Here is a 15,788-nt window from a genome sequence, read left to right on the forward strand (position 1 = left end):
TTTATTCTAGGTATACTCTTTTTATTATTATAAATGGAAACTTTCATTACATCTTGTAGCTTCCTGATGTCCCTAAACAGAAAGGCCAAGCACTGTTGGGTTCAAGCAGCAATGCCATACATAGCTGCACTCCTGTCAGGGGACAGTTGGTAGGACATAGTTCTTATCCCTTCACCCGTCAGCTTCTAGGTGCCATCATATGAGTCAAGAGTAAATGCAACTCTCAAAGAAAGATAGTTTGGTGACATGAAGGAATTACCAACTGACCAGGAGAAAAATGACAGCACATAACAAAAGCATAATATGAAATGAAAATTAACCCTTAGAGCTTTCCTGAAAATCATACACAGAATATGCCTTATCTAGACATTTCTAAGATGTACTTTCCACCTTCTGGTGTTTGGGATGAAAATGTATGTATAAAGTATTATTTGACTTAAAAGAAGAATCTTCAGACTGAGCTAGCTTCCTGTGGTCCTGAGGCCCTGAAGCCACTCCAGGGAACAGCCATGGAAGGAGGGCGTTCAGGGGGGTCTGTTTCTGGCGCCTCAACTTGTACATATCTGGTGACTTCTCTTTCCTACATACTCATCTGAGATGCAGGGAGCCTCTTTTCATAATGTGCTTCCCCTGCACTTTCCAAAAGAAATACATTCCCTCATTATCTGGATTTTTATTATGGGGCTTGGCTGAGGTATAAAATTCCCCAAAGCTGCCAAAGGAACAATTTGTAATATTGGCATAGGTGTCAAGAAAATGATGATTCTCATGACTTTTGCAAATCAAGGAGTTTCCAGTACTTTGCCTTCAACACAACTGAAAGAGGAATTATCAGCTGAAGAATTCTGGCATGTAGCTCAGAATTCGTCTGAGGAATTGAATGACAAATGCTATAACAAAACTTCCATTCCCATATACTTTTTGTTTATTTTAAGAATTGTTCAATGCTTAAAACCATAAACAAGAAATGGTTTTCAAGAAATGGAACCAAATTTATAATAAATGCTGAGTCATTGCAGCAATGAGTAATATTCATCTATGGATAAACTATTTGGGGAAAAAACTATCTCATTAAGAGGTATATTTCCAATAATTTTTAATATTTAATAGTTTATAGAGATTTTTAGACATCAATTTTGTGTTTACCATTAAAATGACAGTTTTAATGAGAACCAAATAGAGAAGAAAAAAGTCTAAAATTAGAACCTTATGTATATAGAAAATATTTTTAAAATAACTTCAATTTATACACATAATTTTGTAGCACAGAAATATAACAAGCAATAAACAAGACACTATTAAGTATATATATACACAGATAAAAGTTTATAAAAGGGGAATGGAAATATGTGTTTAAAAAGAGAAAAAGTATTGTTTGAGATGAGATTTTTCATATACCTTTAAAATGGATGATAGGTGTCAAATCACCATTAGATTTACTATTCACTATTAGAATCACTATTAGAAACCATTGATTACACTATATTTCTTGTGAATGTTATTCTGCATATACTCTTGTTATTATTATAAATGGAAACTTTCATTATATTTTGTAGCTTGTTGATGTTCATAAACAGAAAGGTCATTAGTTTTTTTTTATATGGCTTTTACCTAGGCACTTAGTAAATGATCTTACTTTTACTAGCCAATGGATTATTTTGGCTTTTTCGTGTCTATAGGCACATAATATGCAAATAAGATAGTTTTACCTACTTATGGCTTTATGTTATTTTTCTTATATGATTATTTTAGATAGTACTTCCTGAGCAATGTTAAGTGTAGAGACATAGTAGTATGTTGGCATAAGCTAAGCTACTCTAAGTGAAAGATAGAAAAATTCAGTGGTTTAAATAAGACAAGTTTATTTCTCTATCATGTAGCAATCTAAAAGTCAGAGAGCCTGGGCTGAACTATTCTCAGTATGTTGCTTCTATCTCTGTTTCCAACGGGGCTATTCTATTTGCCAACATTTCCCAACAGGAAGAGAAAAGTAAGTCCAGAACAAACATTTTGTCTTCAAGGAAGTTACCTGGAAATTGGACATATCACTTCGGCTTACAACTCACTGGACCAAAGTCAGTCCCATGGTCACAACCACAACTAGCAATTGAGGCTAGAGAATAGGGACCCTTGCCGAGCAACCATGTGACCCTTGGGGCTTTTTATTACTAAAAGGATGGAGAAGAGAATGGGTACAATACAGTTAGCATAGGGAATGTCAGAGCCTTACTCACTTTCATAAGAACACTTCCAGTGTATCCCATTAAGCATCATGCTGGCTGTGTTGAAATATATTTTAATAAGTTAATGAAGTATTAATTTATTCCTATTTCATTAAAGTCCTTTTTACTGGAAATGCATATTGAATTTTATCAAAAGTTCCCACATATATTGAGCTTATGTATTTCTCTTGTTCACCTGTTGTAAAGCAAATTGTATTAGTTTATGTATTTTATGTATTTGTAATATTGAAGCCCTGTTTTATTTGTGACATGACTGTCATTAATGGATAGCCTTCCTTAAAGGGTAAAAAACTCAAAATATTGGGATAGTATTCTTTCAAAAAGTAAATGTAGGTCAAATAATCCTGATTATTTAGGGGACAGGTTTAAAAGATCCTTTGTGTCTTGGAGGCTTAAATTAAGCATGGGGCACAATCTCAGATGTCTTCAGAGGCCAGACGGATAATGCTAATGGGTAAAAAGAGGGTAAAATGGTCTAGGCAGGGCCAGCATGATGGGGCAAGCATGAGGTTCCAGCTTTGAGGGCCACTGTGAGAAAGCCAGTCCCTGAGAAACCACATTATCTTTTTTTTTCCCCACAAGGGAATCCAAAATTCATATTCTTATATGAAATCTCTCGATTTCTAAATATTGATACCAAATTAACATACCCCCAACCCCATTCCCGCAGAGGCCAAAGTCAACACAGCAGCAGAATGGATGAGGCCACCGCCATCACTGATCTCTCGTTTAAGAGATTCACCCCAGCCCAGGAGGGAGCCGACTAGGAAGAGGGGAAGGCTGAAGGGGTTGGGGTTCATGAGGTCGCAGGCACAGGACCAGTGTGACGCCGGCCTGTGCCCACAGCCGACTGCGTGCACAGACAGAGCTGGTGCTGGTCTGAGAGGCCTGCTGGGCTGTGGGGCGTGAGGGCCCCAGCCTCAGGGCGGCCTGGAGGATGGCCTTGCCCCGGAGGACTGCTGCAGTGGGTCCACAGCGGCATTGAAGCCCACGCGGGGGGCCCACCGGACAGCCCTCCTGCCCCACGTACCCCCCCAGGAGCGACTGAACCATCCCATGGGCAGCGAGCAACACTTCGTCACAGCGCAGGCAGCCTCCCTCCCCGTAGGGCGCCGTGCGTGGGGCCCAGCCCGGGACGGAGTGCACAGGGTGCAGAGGATGCTGCCCTGGATTTCAGGAACACTTCAGGCATGGGGAAAATTGTATTTATTGCCCCCACAGTAGGATGCCTGAGATAAAAATCTGCGAGATCAAAGCCGTACGAGGCTTCCCACTGCCCAGGCCCATGGGCACGTGAGCCGAGGCCTGCCGGAGCCCTTGGTGCCGCGCAAGCCCACCCCACCCTCCTTCCTGGCATCTCATTTCAGCTGCACAGAACTGCTCACAGTTTCCCACATCCACGATTCTGCTTCCTGCTCTCGTGTGGCCTGTATCCCCCGCCCGTCCTTCCCTACCCGACCGATTTGCTCCTGTGAAGACCTCAAGATCCAGGCCAGGTGTCCGTCACCCGAAGGGCCCTTCTTGAGCACCAGCCCCATCAGCACAGAGCTAGGGCTGGGCCTCCGGGCTGTAACGCCCGCCTGCTGCCTTTGGCTCTATTCTGCTTTCAGGTTACCTGTGGACACGCCTCTCTGACCTCAAGGGCAGGACAGCCGCCGCACCTCTGCACGCCAGGTTTCCAGACCTGCACGCATCACAGCACAGAACCCTGCAGTGAAACGGCCTGAGCCACACCAGGCCTCGCCTCCCGCCTCCGTCCAGGCCGTCGGCCCGGGCTCTAGACGATGCTTGGGTCTCCTCCAAGGCTAACATTCTATGATTTAAAACATTCACTCCCCACGTTTACAAGTGATTTATGCTATTGATTTCAGCTGATATGACACTATTGCAGCCCCTTCCAACTCCTCAGCCCACACTTGGCCCCACTTGGAGCACATTTTTGATCGGCGAGTCCATGGCAACTCCTGTGATGTAGGACGGCCAGGACGTGGCTCCCGAGCTCGCCCCACGGGCCCCCCTGGGCTTCCAGGCGCTGCAGGCAGCTCTGTGGCTGCACCCCACTCACCTCCTTTCACGGTAATGGGGTGAGGTCATGCTGTCTTGTAGTTTCTGTATTTTTAATCATACTACTAGGGTCTTACAATCTCTCATGTTTTCCCCCTAATAGTTGTCTCTCAGGCCAGTGTGGTCTAGTTCCCAGTCTATAGGAACAATTCCTTACAGATATCCCACCTCAGTCCTCCACCATTCAGTTTTCTTGTTATGCCACAAAATAAGCCCGACTACAAGATTCTCTTTACTTCAGACCCACTGATCCTAATGTGTTCCACAACCCATGAGCAGGCAATGGAATTCCAGCAGGTTTTACCAAGCATGTGTTAGCAAAGCAGCTGTAGTAGACCGGCAGGTGATTTTTGAGATAGGATGGCAAAAAGCCTGATGCTTGAGTATGAATGTGAACAAATTATCTTCAAACAAGGGAATGAATATATGATAACTATCATAGGAGAGTTAAAGCAAAGTCTGGAAGGAGAGTTTGTTTCCATCAGAGAAGGATTAGGAGATGGCTTGGCAATGGGGCTGTCCTTGGACAGGTCTGAGGCCGGAGGAAAGGGGGGCAAGGAGAAGGGCACAGATCCGAGAACGACAGGAGTGTAAAGACCTTGGAGAACAGGACGGCATGAAATCAATGAACAGCTTGGTTTATGTGGAACATGAGAAAACATCTGAGCTTTAGGTGAGCAATTTGAACGGAGAGGACTCATAAAGAAGCTTTATGCAAACAAGAAAACTTGAAGAGTATTCAGGAAGTGGGATGTAGAAGACGGATGCACTTCGTGGGCAGCAAAAGGGGACTAGAACCGGAGGCAAAGAAGTTCTGAATTCTCAGTGTGAAACCAGCAGGGGCGCAGGTCTCCCCTCTGGCTGCACGGACTAGGGGATCCTTCTCTTCGTCCTCCTCTTCGGATGTGAAATGCATAGTGTGCAAATCCCTTTTTCCCGAAATAAAAGAGGAAGTAGTATTACTGCCTTTCTCATCTGGTGATAGTGAGAATGGAAGAAATTAGTTACGTAAAGCACTTAGCATGATAGTACAGTAACTGCACATAATAAATAGTAAACTCTCAGTAAATGTTAACTATTATTAATATGAAAGTATTTTAAAGATAATCTGCTTTTTGTTGTTTATGCAGTTAATTTTAAGTACTACACAGATTTCCTCAGCTCCCCAGAACAATTATGTGTCATCTATATATAAATGATCAAATAATGTACCGTATATGTTAATATATGCCTAGGGCGGAATTCTGGGAGATGTGCAAGAACTGGCTAATCTGTTAAAAGAGACATTTGTCCAGGAGTTGAAACTATAGAGGACTCTTACTTCCTAGGATAAGCATTTCTAAGATGTTCATATTTTTAAAAATCACTAGTTAATTTCAGAAGAAAAAAATAATGATGGAAAAATAGAAGTTTATCACACAGGCAAATGGATGTTTATTTTAGTTATCATCTTTTTAAGTAACAACAAATGAGCATTCTATATTCAGGACAATTTCCTTCACAGAACCATGGTCTCTGGGGTACACAATGCTTCATCTGGTCTTGTTAAAGCCCTCTTTGGGCCATCAGACTGAGAAGTTACAGCAGAAAATGGAAGTACTAAAGAAAGAAAGTTTGAAAAATGTTAATGATTTGGCAAATATCCTACTGACTTCATAATACCATATGAATTCTTAAACAACTGCTCAATTGTTTATATGAAAATAAATATTTTCAAGTACATAGACATTTTCTCAGTTCCAGTAAGTGAATTAGCTTTCTCTATCTCTTCCAAGGAAAATTCCCATGCTTATTACATCCAATTGGTTAGTCCTGAGCTAATTTGACTTTGAGTCATCATACAACTATTCTTTCCATTATATGCACATATATTTATGTTAAAGGAATTGCTTGGTGTTTAAACTTAAAAATATATGGTTCAACTCTAAGACTATTAACAGTTTATAGGTTTTTATGCAACAGGCCATTAGGATATTTGCAAAATTGCTTCAAAGGCAGTGATGCCAGCAGTTTTCTAGTAACTGGGTTTCCCCTCCTTCACCATTGTAACCGAAGAAATCATTTGATGCAAGAGAGTAGCTAAATGTTTATAAATCTGATTGCTTTTCACACTGCAAATATCCTGCTAGATATGAAATGTGTTTTCTAAAAATGTTAGAATCCCCAAAATAATGCACTTGGAAAGAATTTCTTACATCAGTTAGGCCCAGAGATTTATGAGAATACCTCTAGGACACACAGCTGGTTAGAGGCTGGGGCTGGGGCAGCAACCAGATCTCCTGATACTCACTCTACGCTCTTCCCTCCACACTGGTTTTTAATCCCAGCAAACTTCCCTAACCCAGTCAACCTTCTTCATTATACCACATTGATTATTTAGCCCCTGCAACGTACAAGACATTCCCTTTGAGCAGGAATCTCAAGCCACCTCCTCCTAAATTTCCACCATTAAAACTTGGCTGCTATGTTTCTCACGTGAAGCGTTAAGAGTTTGTGGTTATTGCTTTAGCGATTGCATGTGCTGCCTCCCCACTGGAGGGAGAATCCGTGCTGCTCTGTGAAGTCGGTAAGGGAGAAGCAGGGTGCTCCTGGCTCAGCCTTGGTCTTTCTCGGAACGTCCCACCCAGAGCCTGATCCCAGAACGCGTGATTGCTTCTATCTGTATGGCGGAGGTCAAACGAGCGAACACTGTGTTGGCTGAGGTCATCATTAACTATGAAGCAGCCCCATTACGTCTAGGTTGCAGATACTCAAAGCAGTTGTGAAGACACGCTGAAGAAAGCTGAATAGCCTGTGCTAGTCATTTTCAGCTTTTGTTTAAACAAAATTATACTACATGACTTTTCATTTAATTTTTTGCAACCAACTCAAAAATCTATACTAACACTCCTTTCTAATATATTGCAATTTCTTAAAGTATATAATGGAAAAAAGGTCCTTTTCCCCAAAAATAAAAGCATTTATAATGGCTAGAGAGAAAACTCTCAAGTGAAATAAGCTTCCAGAATCTACAAGTAAACTGAAACAATCTTCATTTTGAATATTTCTTATGTGTAGAGTTGCAGAAAAACAAAGTAGGTATTATTTAATTCACTGAACATAGACTTTATTTATAAAAAAATGCTTATAACCTACTGCCTCTTTGGCTTTAAATCTTTAAAAATGCTCTAATCCATCAACAGGTGGTATTAAATGCAATATTGTATGATGAATAATAATATAATTAAGCTAAATATTTTAAATAGCTCCAGGAAGGTATTCCTAAATACATATCCAATATTGTACATTAGACATTATTGTAGGACACATATTCTTTATTATAGTATATTATATTAATATACAACATTTCAAACTTTAGGAAATCACTAACTTAGGAGCTGAATATTTGAAGTAGTCCTTTATAGAATTGTATAACTGATAAAACAAGTTCCCCTTTAAGTTAATTGTTTGAGAAGACACACAGATGGCCAACAAGAGCACGTAAATATGCTCCACATCACTAATCACCAGGGAAACGCAAATGAAAGTCACAGAGAGGTACCACCTCACACCTGTTGGAATGGCTGTTATCAAACGACAGGAATAACAAGTGTGGGTGAGGATGAGGAGCCAGGGAAACCCTTACACACTGTCGATGGGAATGTAAATCGCTGCAGCCACTATAGAAAACAGTATGGAGGTTCCTTTAAAAATTAGAAGTAGAGCTACCATATAATCCAGCAATTCCTCTTCTGGGTATTTACCTAAAGAAAATAAAAACACAAATTTGAAAAGCCTATGTGCCCCCACGTTCACTGCAACATTATTTACAATAGCCAAGATAGGGAAATGACCTAGGTATCCCCTGATGGGTGAATGGATAAGGAAGATGCAATACATATACATGATGCAATACTATTCAGTTATAAAAGGGAAAGAAATCCTGCCATTTGCAAACAGATGGACCTTGAGGACATTATGCTCAGTGAAATAAGGCAGAGAAAAACAGACGGCATCTGATCTCACCTATATGTAGCATTTTGAAATGACACAAACAAGATCATAGATACAGAGAACAGATTGGTGGTTATGAGAGTTGGGGTGGACGAAATGGGTGAAGGGGCTCAAGAGGTACAAAGTCCCAGTGATAGAATAAGTCAGTCATGGAGTCATCATACACAGCATGGTGACTGACTATAGCTACTAACACTGTATTGCATATTTGAAAGTTGCCAAGAGTAGATCTTAAAAGTTCTTATCACAAGAAAAAATTATGTAACTACGTATGGGGACAGATGTTAACTAGACTTACTGTGGTGATCATTTCCCAAAGTATACAAATATCAAATCAGTACATTGTACACCTAAAACTAATATGTCAATTATGCCTCACTAAAAAGATATATAAACTTACTTGCAAAGCATTTCAAAAAAGAAGCCAAGAAAAATAGTTTTCTCCTACATTTATTTAGTCACGACAACTTCTGCATTGGGCCACTCTTGGCACACGTCAATGAGATTTACCCTAATGGACCCTCAGGTGTGGACCTTGTCACTGGGTCTTGGCACACATGAAAATCAGCGTTCTTTGGGAGGCATTTTCAAGGAAAAGGAACAGACAATTTCTCTGAAGAATGTCTCTTGGCAAAGGATTCAACTGCTTTATGAACCACAAATAAAACTGGAGAATGTGTAAGAATGTGCAACAGCCAAATATCCAGCAGTTGTGATTTTCTTTAGAGAAAATTGAAAAAGAAATGGATGGAAGGGAAGAGAAGGGAAGAAAGCTTCATAACATACGTAGTCTCTGTATTTTCCAATGCTAAGGAAACAAAAATAACATCAAGTCTACCCGACACTAGCATCTGTGCACCCTGTATTGCAAGCTGTGTCATTTACAAATTCTACAATTTAAACTGTATACAGTATGCTGACTATCAATACCGTATGTTTATACATCATTTTCTTGGAAGCAAAATAGGGGGAGGATAAACAGCCTTTGGTTTTTATCCAGTTTATACTAAAATGTAGTGACATGTCCGTGGGTTTGACCCAGATGTTGGCGCAGGAGGCTGGGTGGGGCCTCCAAGTCCTCAGCCAAGGGGACACAACTGCAGGAACTGCTTTGCCCCAGTACTGGCCTGAGAGAGCACGTCCACTAGGGCCACACAGGGAGGCTGACAGCCTGCCCAGGTGATACGTCTGGTCAGAGTTGTGGATGTATAGTTCTCCTAAACATCTGGTTTTGCGTATCCACAGTCCTTACAGGGCCTCCAGTTAGATCTTACCAACTTACTGATGGGAGCTTCACAGCACGTACATCAGCCTGTTGACGTTGGCAGGAAGGTTACGAGAAACAACCTGCTTCTTTCCTCCAAAGGACACATACTTCCCATTCTCTTCCATTTTTTTCCTGATACAGTTTCAGCCCATCAGCTAAAGACCATCTCCGTGAAATTTTCCTGGGTTTTTCTTCTCATGTATAGAAAACCTTTGGGGGACCTATGGGTCTGGCCCACCAATTTGCATTTCAGCAGTACCCTCAGATGATTCAGTGGTCCAGACATTTATCTGAGGAATAGCTCTTGAGTAAAAATGAAAGCTTTTGCAGAATTTTATGGAGAAGACTGACAAAATCGAAGATATGTTTAAAATAGTCTCTCTGGCTGCTCTACTGAGAACAGATTCTAAAGAGTCCAGAGTAGAATTAGGAAGACATAGTAGGAGGTTTTTTGCAGGAACCCTGGCAAGAGATGGTGGTGGTTCTCCCCTTGGCAGCTGCACGGAGGTGGTGAGATGCAGTCGAATTCCGGACATATTTCGATGAGAGTCGGCAGGAATTTCCTGACATTTTGCATGTGGAATGAGAATTAGACAGCACCTGGCTGTACTCCCCAGTGCCGCTGGGATAGCTGGGAGGGTGGAGTGTTGTTCAGGAGGTGAGGGAGGCTTCAAGGGAAGCAGGGTTGGAGGGTAAGGAGAGACCAGTGGGGCTGGAAATTATGAGTTTAGATGATTATTAGACTTCAAGTGAAGATACCCAGCAGGCAGTCAGATATACGGTTCTGCTGTCTAGGTGAGTCCAGAGCCAAGGGCTGTCAGTGCACAGACGGCATTTACAGCTGCCTAAGCAGATAGGTCGGCCTCACAGCCTGACTTTTCCCTCTTTCCCATCTACTTCCTTCCCCTCCTACCACAACTACCGATGCCAGCATGCTCCTTAATAAAATTCTGCAAGCAGAAGGCCGTCTCTGACTCAGCTTCCCAAGGAACCTAACCTAAGACATATTTAAGTAACATTATGATTTAGGGCTTTCCCTGATTTACCTAAATGTCTCTAAATATAAGATCCCCATACAACCCAAATCTTTGTTTGGGTCTTTCTATAAAAAGACTCAAAATTCCATAGTCTTTTAATTTATTTACTCTTTTATTCCTTTCACAAAAATTTATTGAGTAGCTACAATGTGCTGGTTAGTCTCTAGGACTAAAAGACTAAGGGCTCCTTACTAGCAGTAAAAAAAAAAAACCACATTAATGAGTTGTAAAGTCTACTCATAAACTTAGAACTAGAACGTGACTTTACTGAGGCATCGCACTGTGTAGTCTGCTGAGGATTCTGACACTGAATCACTTCACAGCACAATCCACATTTGGCATTCAAATTCCCAGACAACAGGGTTTTCAGTAACAAGAGGATGAGCCTTTTATTATCTGTTAAAGTTCAGTGTTTTCTTCGATCGCTGGTTTTTGAACCCTGAGGGCGAGCTTTGGAAACCATGCTCAAGGGGGCTGCTCTGTGGACCTGGGAGGTCAGGAAGCTCCTTAAAGTCCTGCCCTCCTGCTGCCCACAGCACGGCCCCTTTGCTCCAGGACCTTGAGCATCCCCTGCCCTCTTCTCCGGATTCTGGCTGCTGCGTCCTGACCAGCTCAGGACTCCCAATCATAACAGGGTAAGTCACGGAAGTAAAAGGGAAGAATGAGGTGCTGGTGCAACAAAGCAGCAAGAGGCTAAGAGAATGGGCAATGAAAGGGCAGAAATGAGAGAAGACAGGAAGCACAGAGGTCCCTACACCAGTGACAAGTCTGCCCAAAGGGACCTATCAGGGATCGATTGTTTCCTACCTGCAAATTGAAGACAGGATGTTCTTGGTGCTGCGCCAAACTTGCCAAGAAGAAAGGTAAATTTTTTACAGTTATGTTTCCTTTTCAGAAAGGATTCAAGATGCTAAATTTAACTTTAAAAACAAAGAATTATCTTTGAAATCTAATTAGAAACAGAAATCCCAAAGATACCAGGGAATCCTAGAAAGACTGTTAGGGGGTTACACTTGAAGTCTGTGGATTTAATTCGTGCTTCTAGTGTTTTCTCAGTATCAAGTCCAGCTGAAGACCTACCACTACCTATTGACACATAACTCCCTGGGATCTCACGTCCTCAGAGAACCAGTCACCAGTTCCAATGACTTCAGCCAGCAGTCACATAGGCTCTGTAGGCTGACTTAAGTGCCTGCTATAGTTAGTTACCTTTCAACCTGTTACAAAAAAAAAAAAAAATCCCTTTACCTCATGTTCTGCTTCAGCCACCACATTTTACAGAAAAGCTTGTCAGGATCTAATTTCTCTCCAGTGCGTTCTTGAATCCACCCCAGTGAAGCTTCTGTCCCTTCTACTTCATCAATTAACCCCAAGTCACCAAACCCAGAGGGCAGTTCTGGGTTCCCATTTTACGGGATGTCACAGCTTCTAACGCGGCTGATCAACTTCCCCCTTTGAGAAAACTGATTCTGTTTTCCGTCTGGGGCACCACTCTGTCTAGTCTTCCCCACGGGCCTCTCTGCCTCTTCAGCTTCCTGACTCCTGAACACGGAGGGGCTCCGGGGCTCAGGCTTGGGTCTCTCCTGACAGGTACCCCCGGAGCGGCCCCGTCCCGTCCCGGCCCTGAGTCCTCCCCACACCCCGGTGGCTCCCGACTTCCCGCTCCTGCCGCCATGCGCCTCTGAGTAGTCACCACACTCTCCACCTCTGCGCTTGGATCTCCAACCATTATCTCGTGAGGAACATACGCAGTATAATGGACTTGATTCCTTCCGCACATCTGCTCCCCCAACAGGCTTCCCCGCTGTAGTCGGGGAGCTCATACTCTTCCCCTTGGTCAAGGGTATATTGGTCTCCTCCCTTCTTTCACGCAGTACATCCAGTCGGACCTCGTCAGCCATTCTTTCCGAATATATCCAGAATTCCACCACTTCTCACCATCTCCATTACCACCACTGATTTAAATCACTAACACCTCTTACCTGCATCATTCCATGGCCTCCGAACTAGTCTTCTTCCCCATACCCCTGCCCCCCTATATTCTGCTCTCATACAGAAAGAGCCCCTAAACACTCAAGATCAGATCAGATCAAAACTCTGGCCAAAATGCTACAACGATCGCCCACCACATCCCAACTAGGAACCAGCATTCTCACCGTGACCGACCGGATGACGTTCCGCACCTGGCGGGCCCCTGTTCTCCCTGCTCTATTTGCCAACTGTGTCGCAGCCGTGCTGACGCTGGCTTCCCTCGTCTTCCCCTGGTGTGTGAGGCACACTCCTGCCTCAGGGCCTTTGAACCTGATGCTCCTTCTGTCGGGAACGGCTTTCCCACAAATACCCACATGGCTCAATCTCATTTTCTTCAGGCCTCAGGTAGCTCTCACCCCTCACACTGTTAGGGAGATCTTTTCTAGGATCTCTCTTTAAAGGAGCACCCTCCTTTTTTATTCACTTTCTATTTCCCTCACCCTGCTTTACTTCTCTTCAGACATGTCATCACTGCTGGACATATTACATAATTGCTGGTTAGATCTACCGCACCCTCAATGGACTGGAAGCTCCAAGGTAAGTATTTTGTCTCTACATTTCACTGCTGTATTCAGAGTACTTAAAATATTGCCTGGGGCCATATGGGAGATACTTAACAAACAGGAACTTAATTATTTAATTTGAAAAACAGAAGATCTATTTATAGTTTTTTCAATGCCAGCTGGAGTCACGTCTTTATTCCCTGGTGCTGCCTCCTGGGCCCAGCGGCTAATGCTCCGGGGCCTCCTAGTGCAGGCTCAGGTCACCCAGGAAAAAGTCTGCATAGAGGAGACAGAAATAAACTGGGACTTACCTATTTAATCATCAAACTTGTCCATCCCCTACACTAAGCTCTAGGGATTCAGAAATGAAAGCTTTAGAAAACATACTGTGAACAGTTTAGTTGGGTGAGAAAGACAAGCCAACCATTGCAGTGAATTATCCAAACAGTGCATACAGGTTCCATGGGAGGACGGAGAGGGCCCCACACCTTCCCGAGGTAGTCAGGGAAGCAGGAAGTGAGGACTCTCAAAGGTCATGGAGATTGCCGGGTAAGAGGAAAGAGGGATGAACTCCAGGTAGGATACATGCCTTGTGCATAGTCTTCAGGGTGTTAAGAAGACTGCAAAAATAAGCTGAAGGGGTAGACAAGAGTCACGCCACTAAGAATGTGATGCCATGGTGAAAGAGTACCTATTTCATCTTGAGGCTCACAGGGAGCCACTGACTGGGTTTAAGCGAAGGAATGAAATGACCAGGATCTAGTCCTGGCTCTGACCCTAACTGACTAGGATTTAGGCCAAATTATTTGATGCGATTCCTATCCAATTGTTTTAGCCAAAAAAAAGTTGTTGTTCAAACAAAGGGTATCCAGAACCAACACATAAATCAGATAAAACAGAACACTCTGGTTGAAGGCTTGCCTGCTTGGCCCTTTGCTGCTTTGCAGCAGTCTTGGAGGCACCTCCATGAAATCCTCAGAGCTCCATGGATTACAGGGTAAAAAAGCCTCTCATTCTACAGATCTGTCTCCTCTTCTGTGCCAAATGCCATAATCTCTAGAAGGCTTAAAGCATGTTTTTCTATACAGTCTCACACAGCTGATTTTCTCCTGAAGTCATGCTAAAGCAATCCTTTTAGATCATTTGATTGTGCAAGAGTGTCAAGATTTTATTTCCATTTTTCTGTGAAGGAGCTTGCTTCAGTTAAAAGAATTCTTCCAGAGAGCTCCTTTTAAACAAAAAAGGAGACTTCAGATATGATTATTAGACTAAGAGCTTCATGGCAACTTAGCCATCTATATATGCTAAAGCCTAAGTAAAAGCATAAGGCTGCTAACTAGTAGTACTATAAATTGGTAGAAAAATTAAATATCAAAATGTATGCTGCAAATATAAAGTTGTATGCTATCAGAAAAGATAGACAATGAAATTTTGTTGTCTCTCGTGTTTATTCTTCTCAGGTACTGCACCCCAGATTTCGCCTTTTAATGAAAGCATTCTTTCTCTTCATGCTATTCAATAACTAATGGAAGTCTCCTACTATGTGACTCTATTAGTTTAGTTAACATGATCCTGGAGAAGTGCTTCAACTTCTCCAATATAAAAAGTAAAGAATAGACATTTTGGAGAGAAGATTTGGAGACTACAGGATGATTTTAAAAATGCAAATACAGAGGAATATGTTGAGGTATCAAAAGAAGTGTCCAATCCCTTCTCATTGTACCCCATGGCCCTTCCAGCACCTATGGCATCCTACCATTTCTGCCTAAAGGAAGGAAGGCCACACAGAACTACCAAGGAAAAAAAGTCAATCTGATTTAGTATTTCAGAATATAAGTGTTTAATTGGGAAAGAAAAGGAGTCTTAAATTTAAAAGTCCAAAACCTTGTAAGATACAAGGCTTGAAATTTATGCCCCCAAATGGGGTGCATATGTTAGACAGAATAAAGTCCACCTAAAGATGTTCCCCATCCTAATCCCTAGAACCTATAAATATGTCAAAAGGCCAGTGGGACTCAGTAAAGGATCTTTAGATCCAGTGAGATGGGAAAATAATCCTGATTACTGTGGTGGGTACAGTGTAATCACAAGAGGCCTTGGAGGCAGAAGGATTAGAGTCTGAAGAGGTATTACAATGGAACAGAGGGTCAGAACCAGAAAATGCTATATTCCTGATTTTGAAGGTGGAGAAAGGCACCACAAGCCAAGGAACGTAGGCAGCGTCTGGAAGCTAGAGAAGATTCCTCCCTACAACCTCCAAAGGGACTGTGGCCATGCTGACCCATTTTGATTGTCTGATCTTCAGATAATTAACTTGTTGTTTGAAGCCACTAAATTAATGGTAATTTGTTAACACAGCAGTAGGAAACTGATACAAGATTTTGATAATGAGAATGGAGTACTGCTGTAACAAGTATCTTTAGGCAGGATTGGCAGGATGCCAGAGGTGCTGGAAGGGCCATGGGGTACAATGAGAAGGGACTGGACACATCTTTTGATACCTCAACATATTTCTCTGTATTTATATTTTTAAAAGTAGCTTTGCAATTAGGTAATGTGCACAGGCTGGAGAATTTTGAGGAGCATGATAGAAAAAGTCTAGATTGCATTGAAGACACTGTTGGTAGAAATATGGTTAAAGGCAGTGCTG

The 15,788-nt window shown here is 42.3% G+C and overlaps 1 long non-coding RNA gene across 1 annotated transcript in view; it reads right to left on the reverse strand.

Annotated features, from left to right (window-relative positions):
• LOC130681300 (uncharacterized) overlaps positions 1–15,788 on the reverse strand; it is a 65,149-nt gene that overhangs the window by 18,586 nt on the left and 30,775 nt on the right. The window lies entirely within an intron of this gene.

The sequence above is a fragment of the Manis pentadactyla genome, chromosome 16 (assembly GCF_030020395.1).
Source record: "Manis pentadactyla isolate mManPen7 chromosome 16, mManPen7.hap1, whole genome shotgun sequence".
In the NCBI taxonomy this organism is placed as follows: domain Eukaryota; kingdom Metazoa; phylum Chordata; class Mammalia; order Pholidota; family Manidae; genus Manis; species Manis pentadactyla.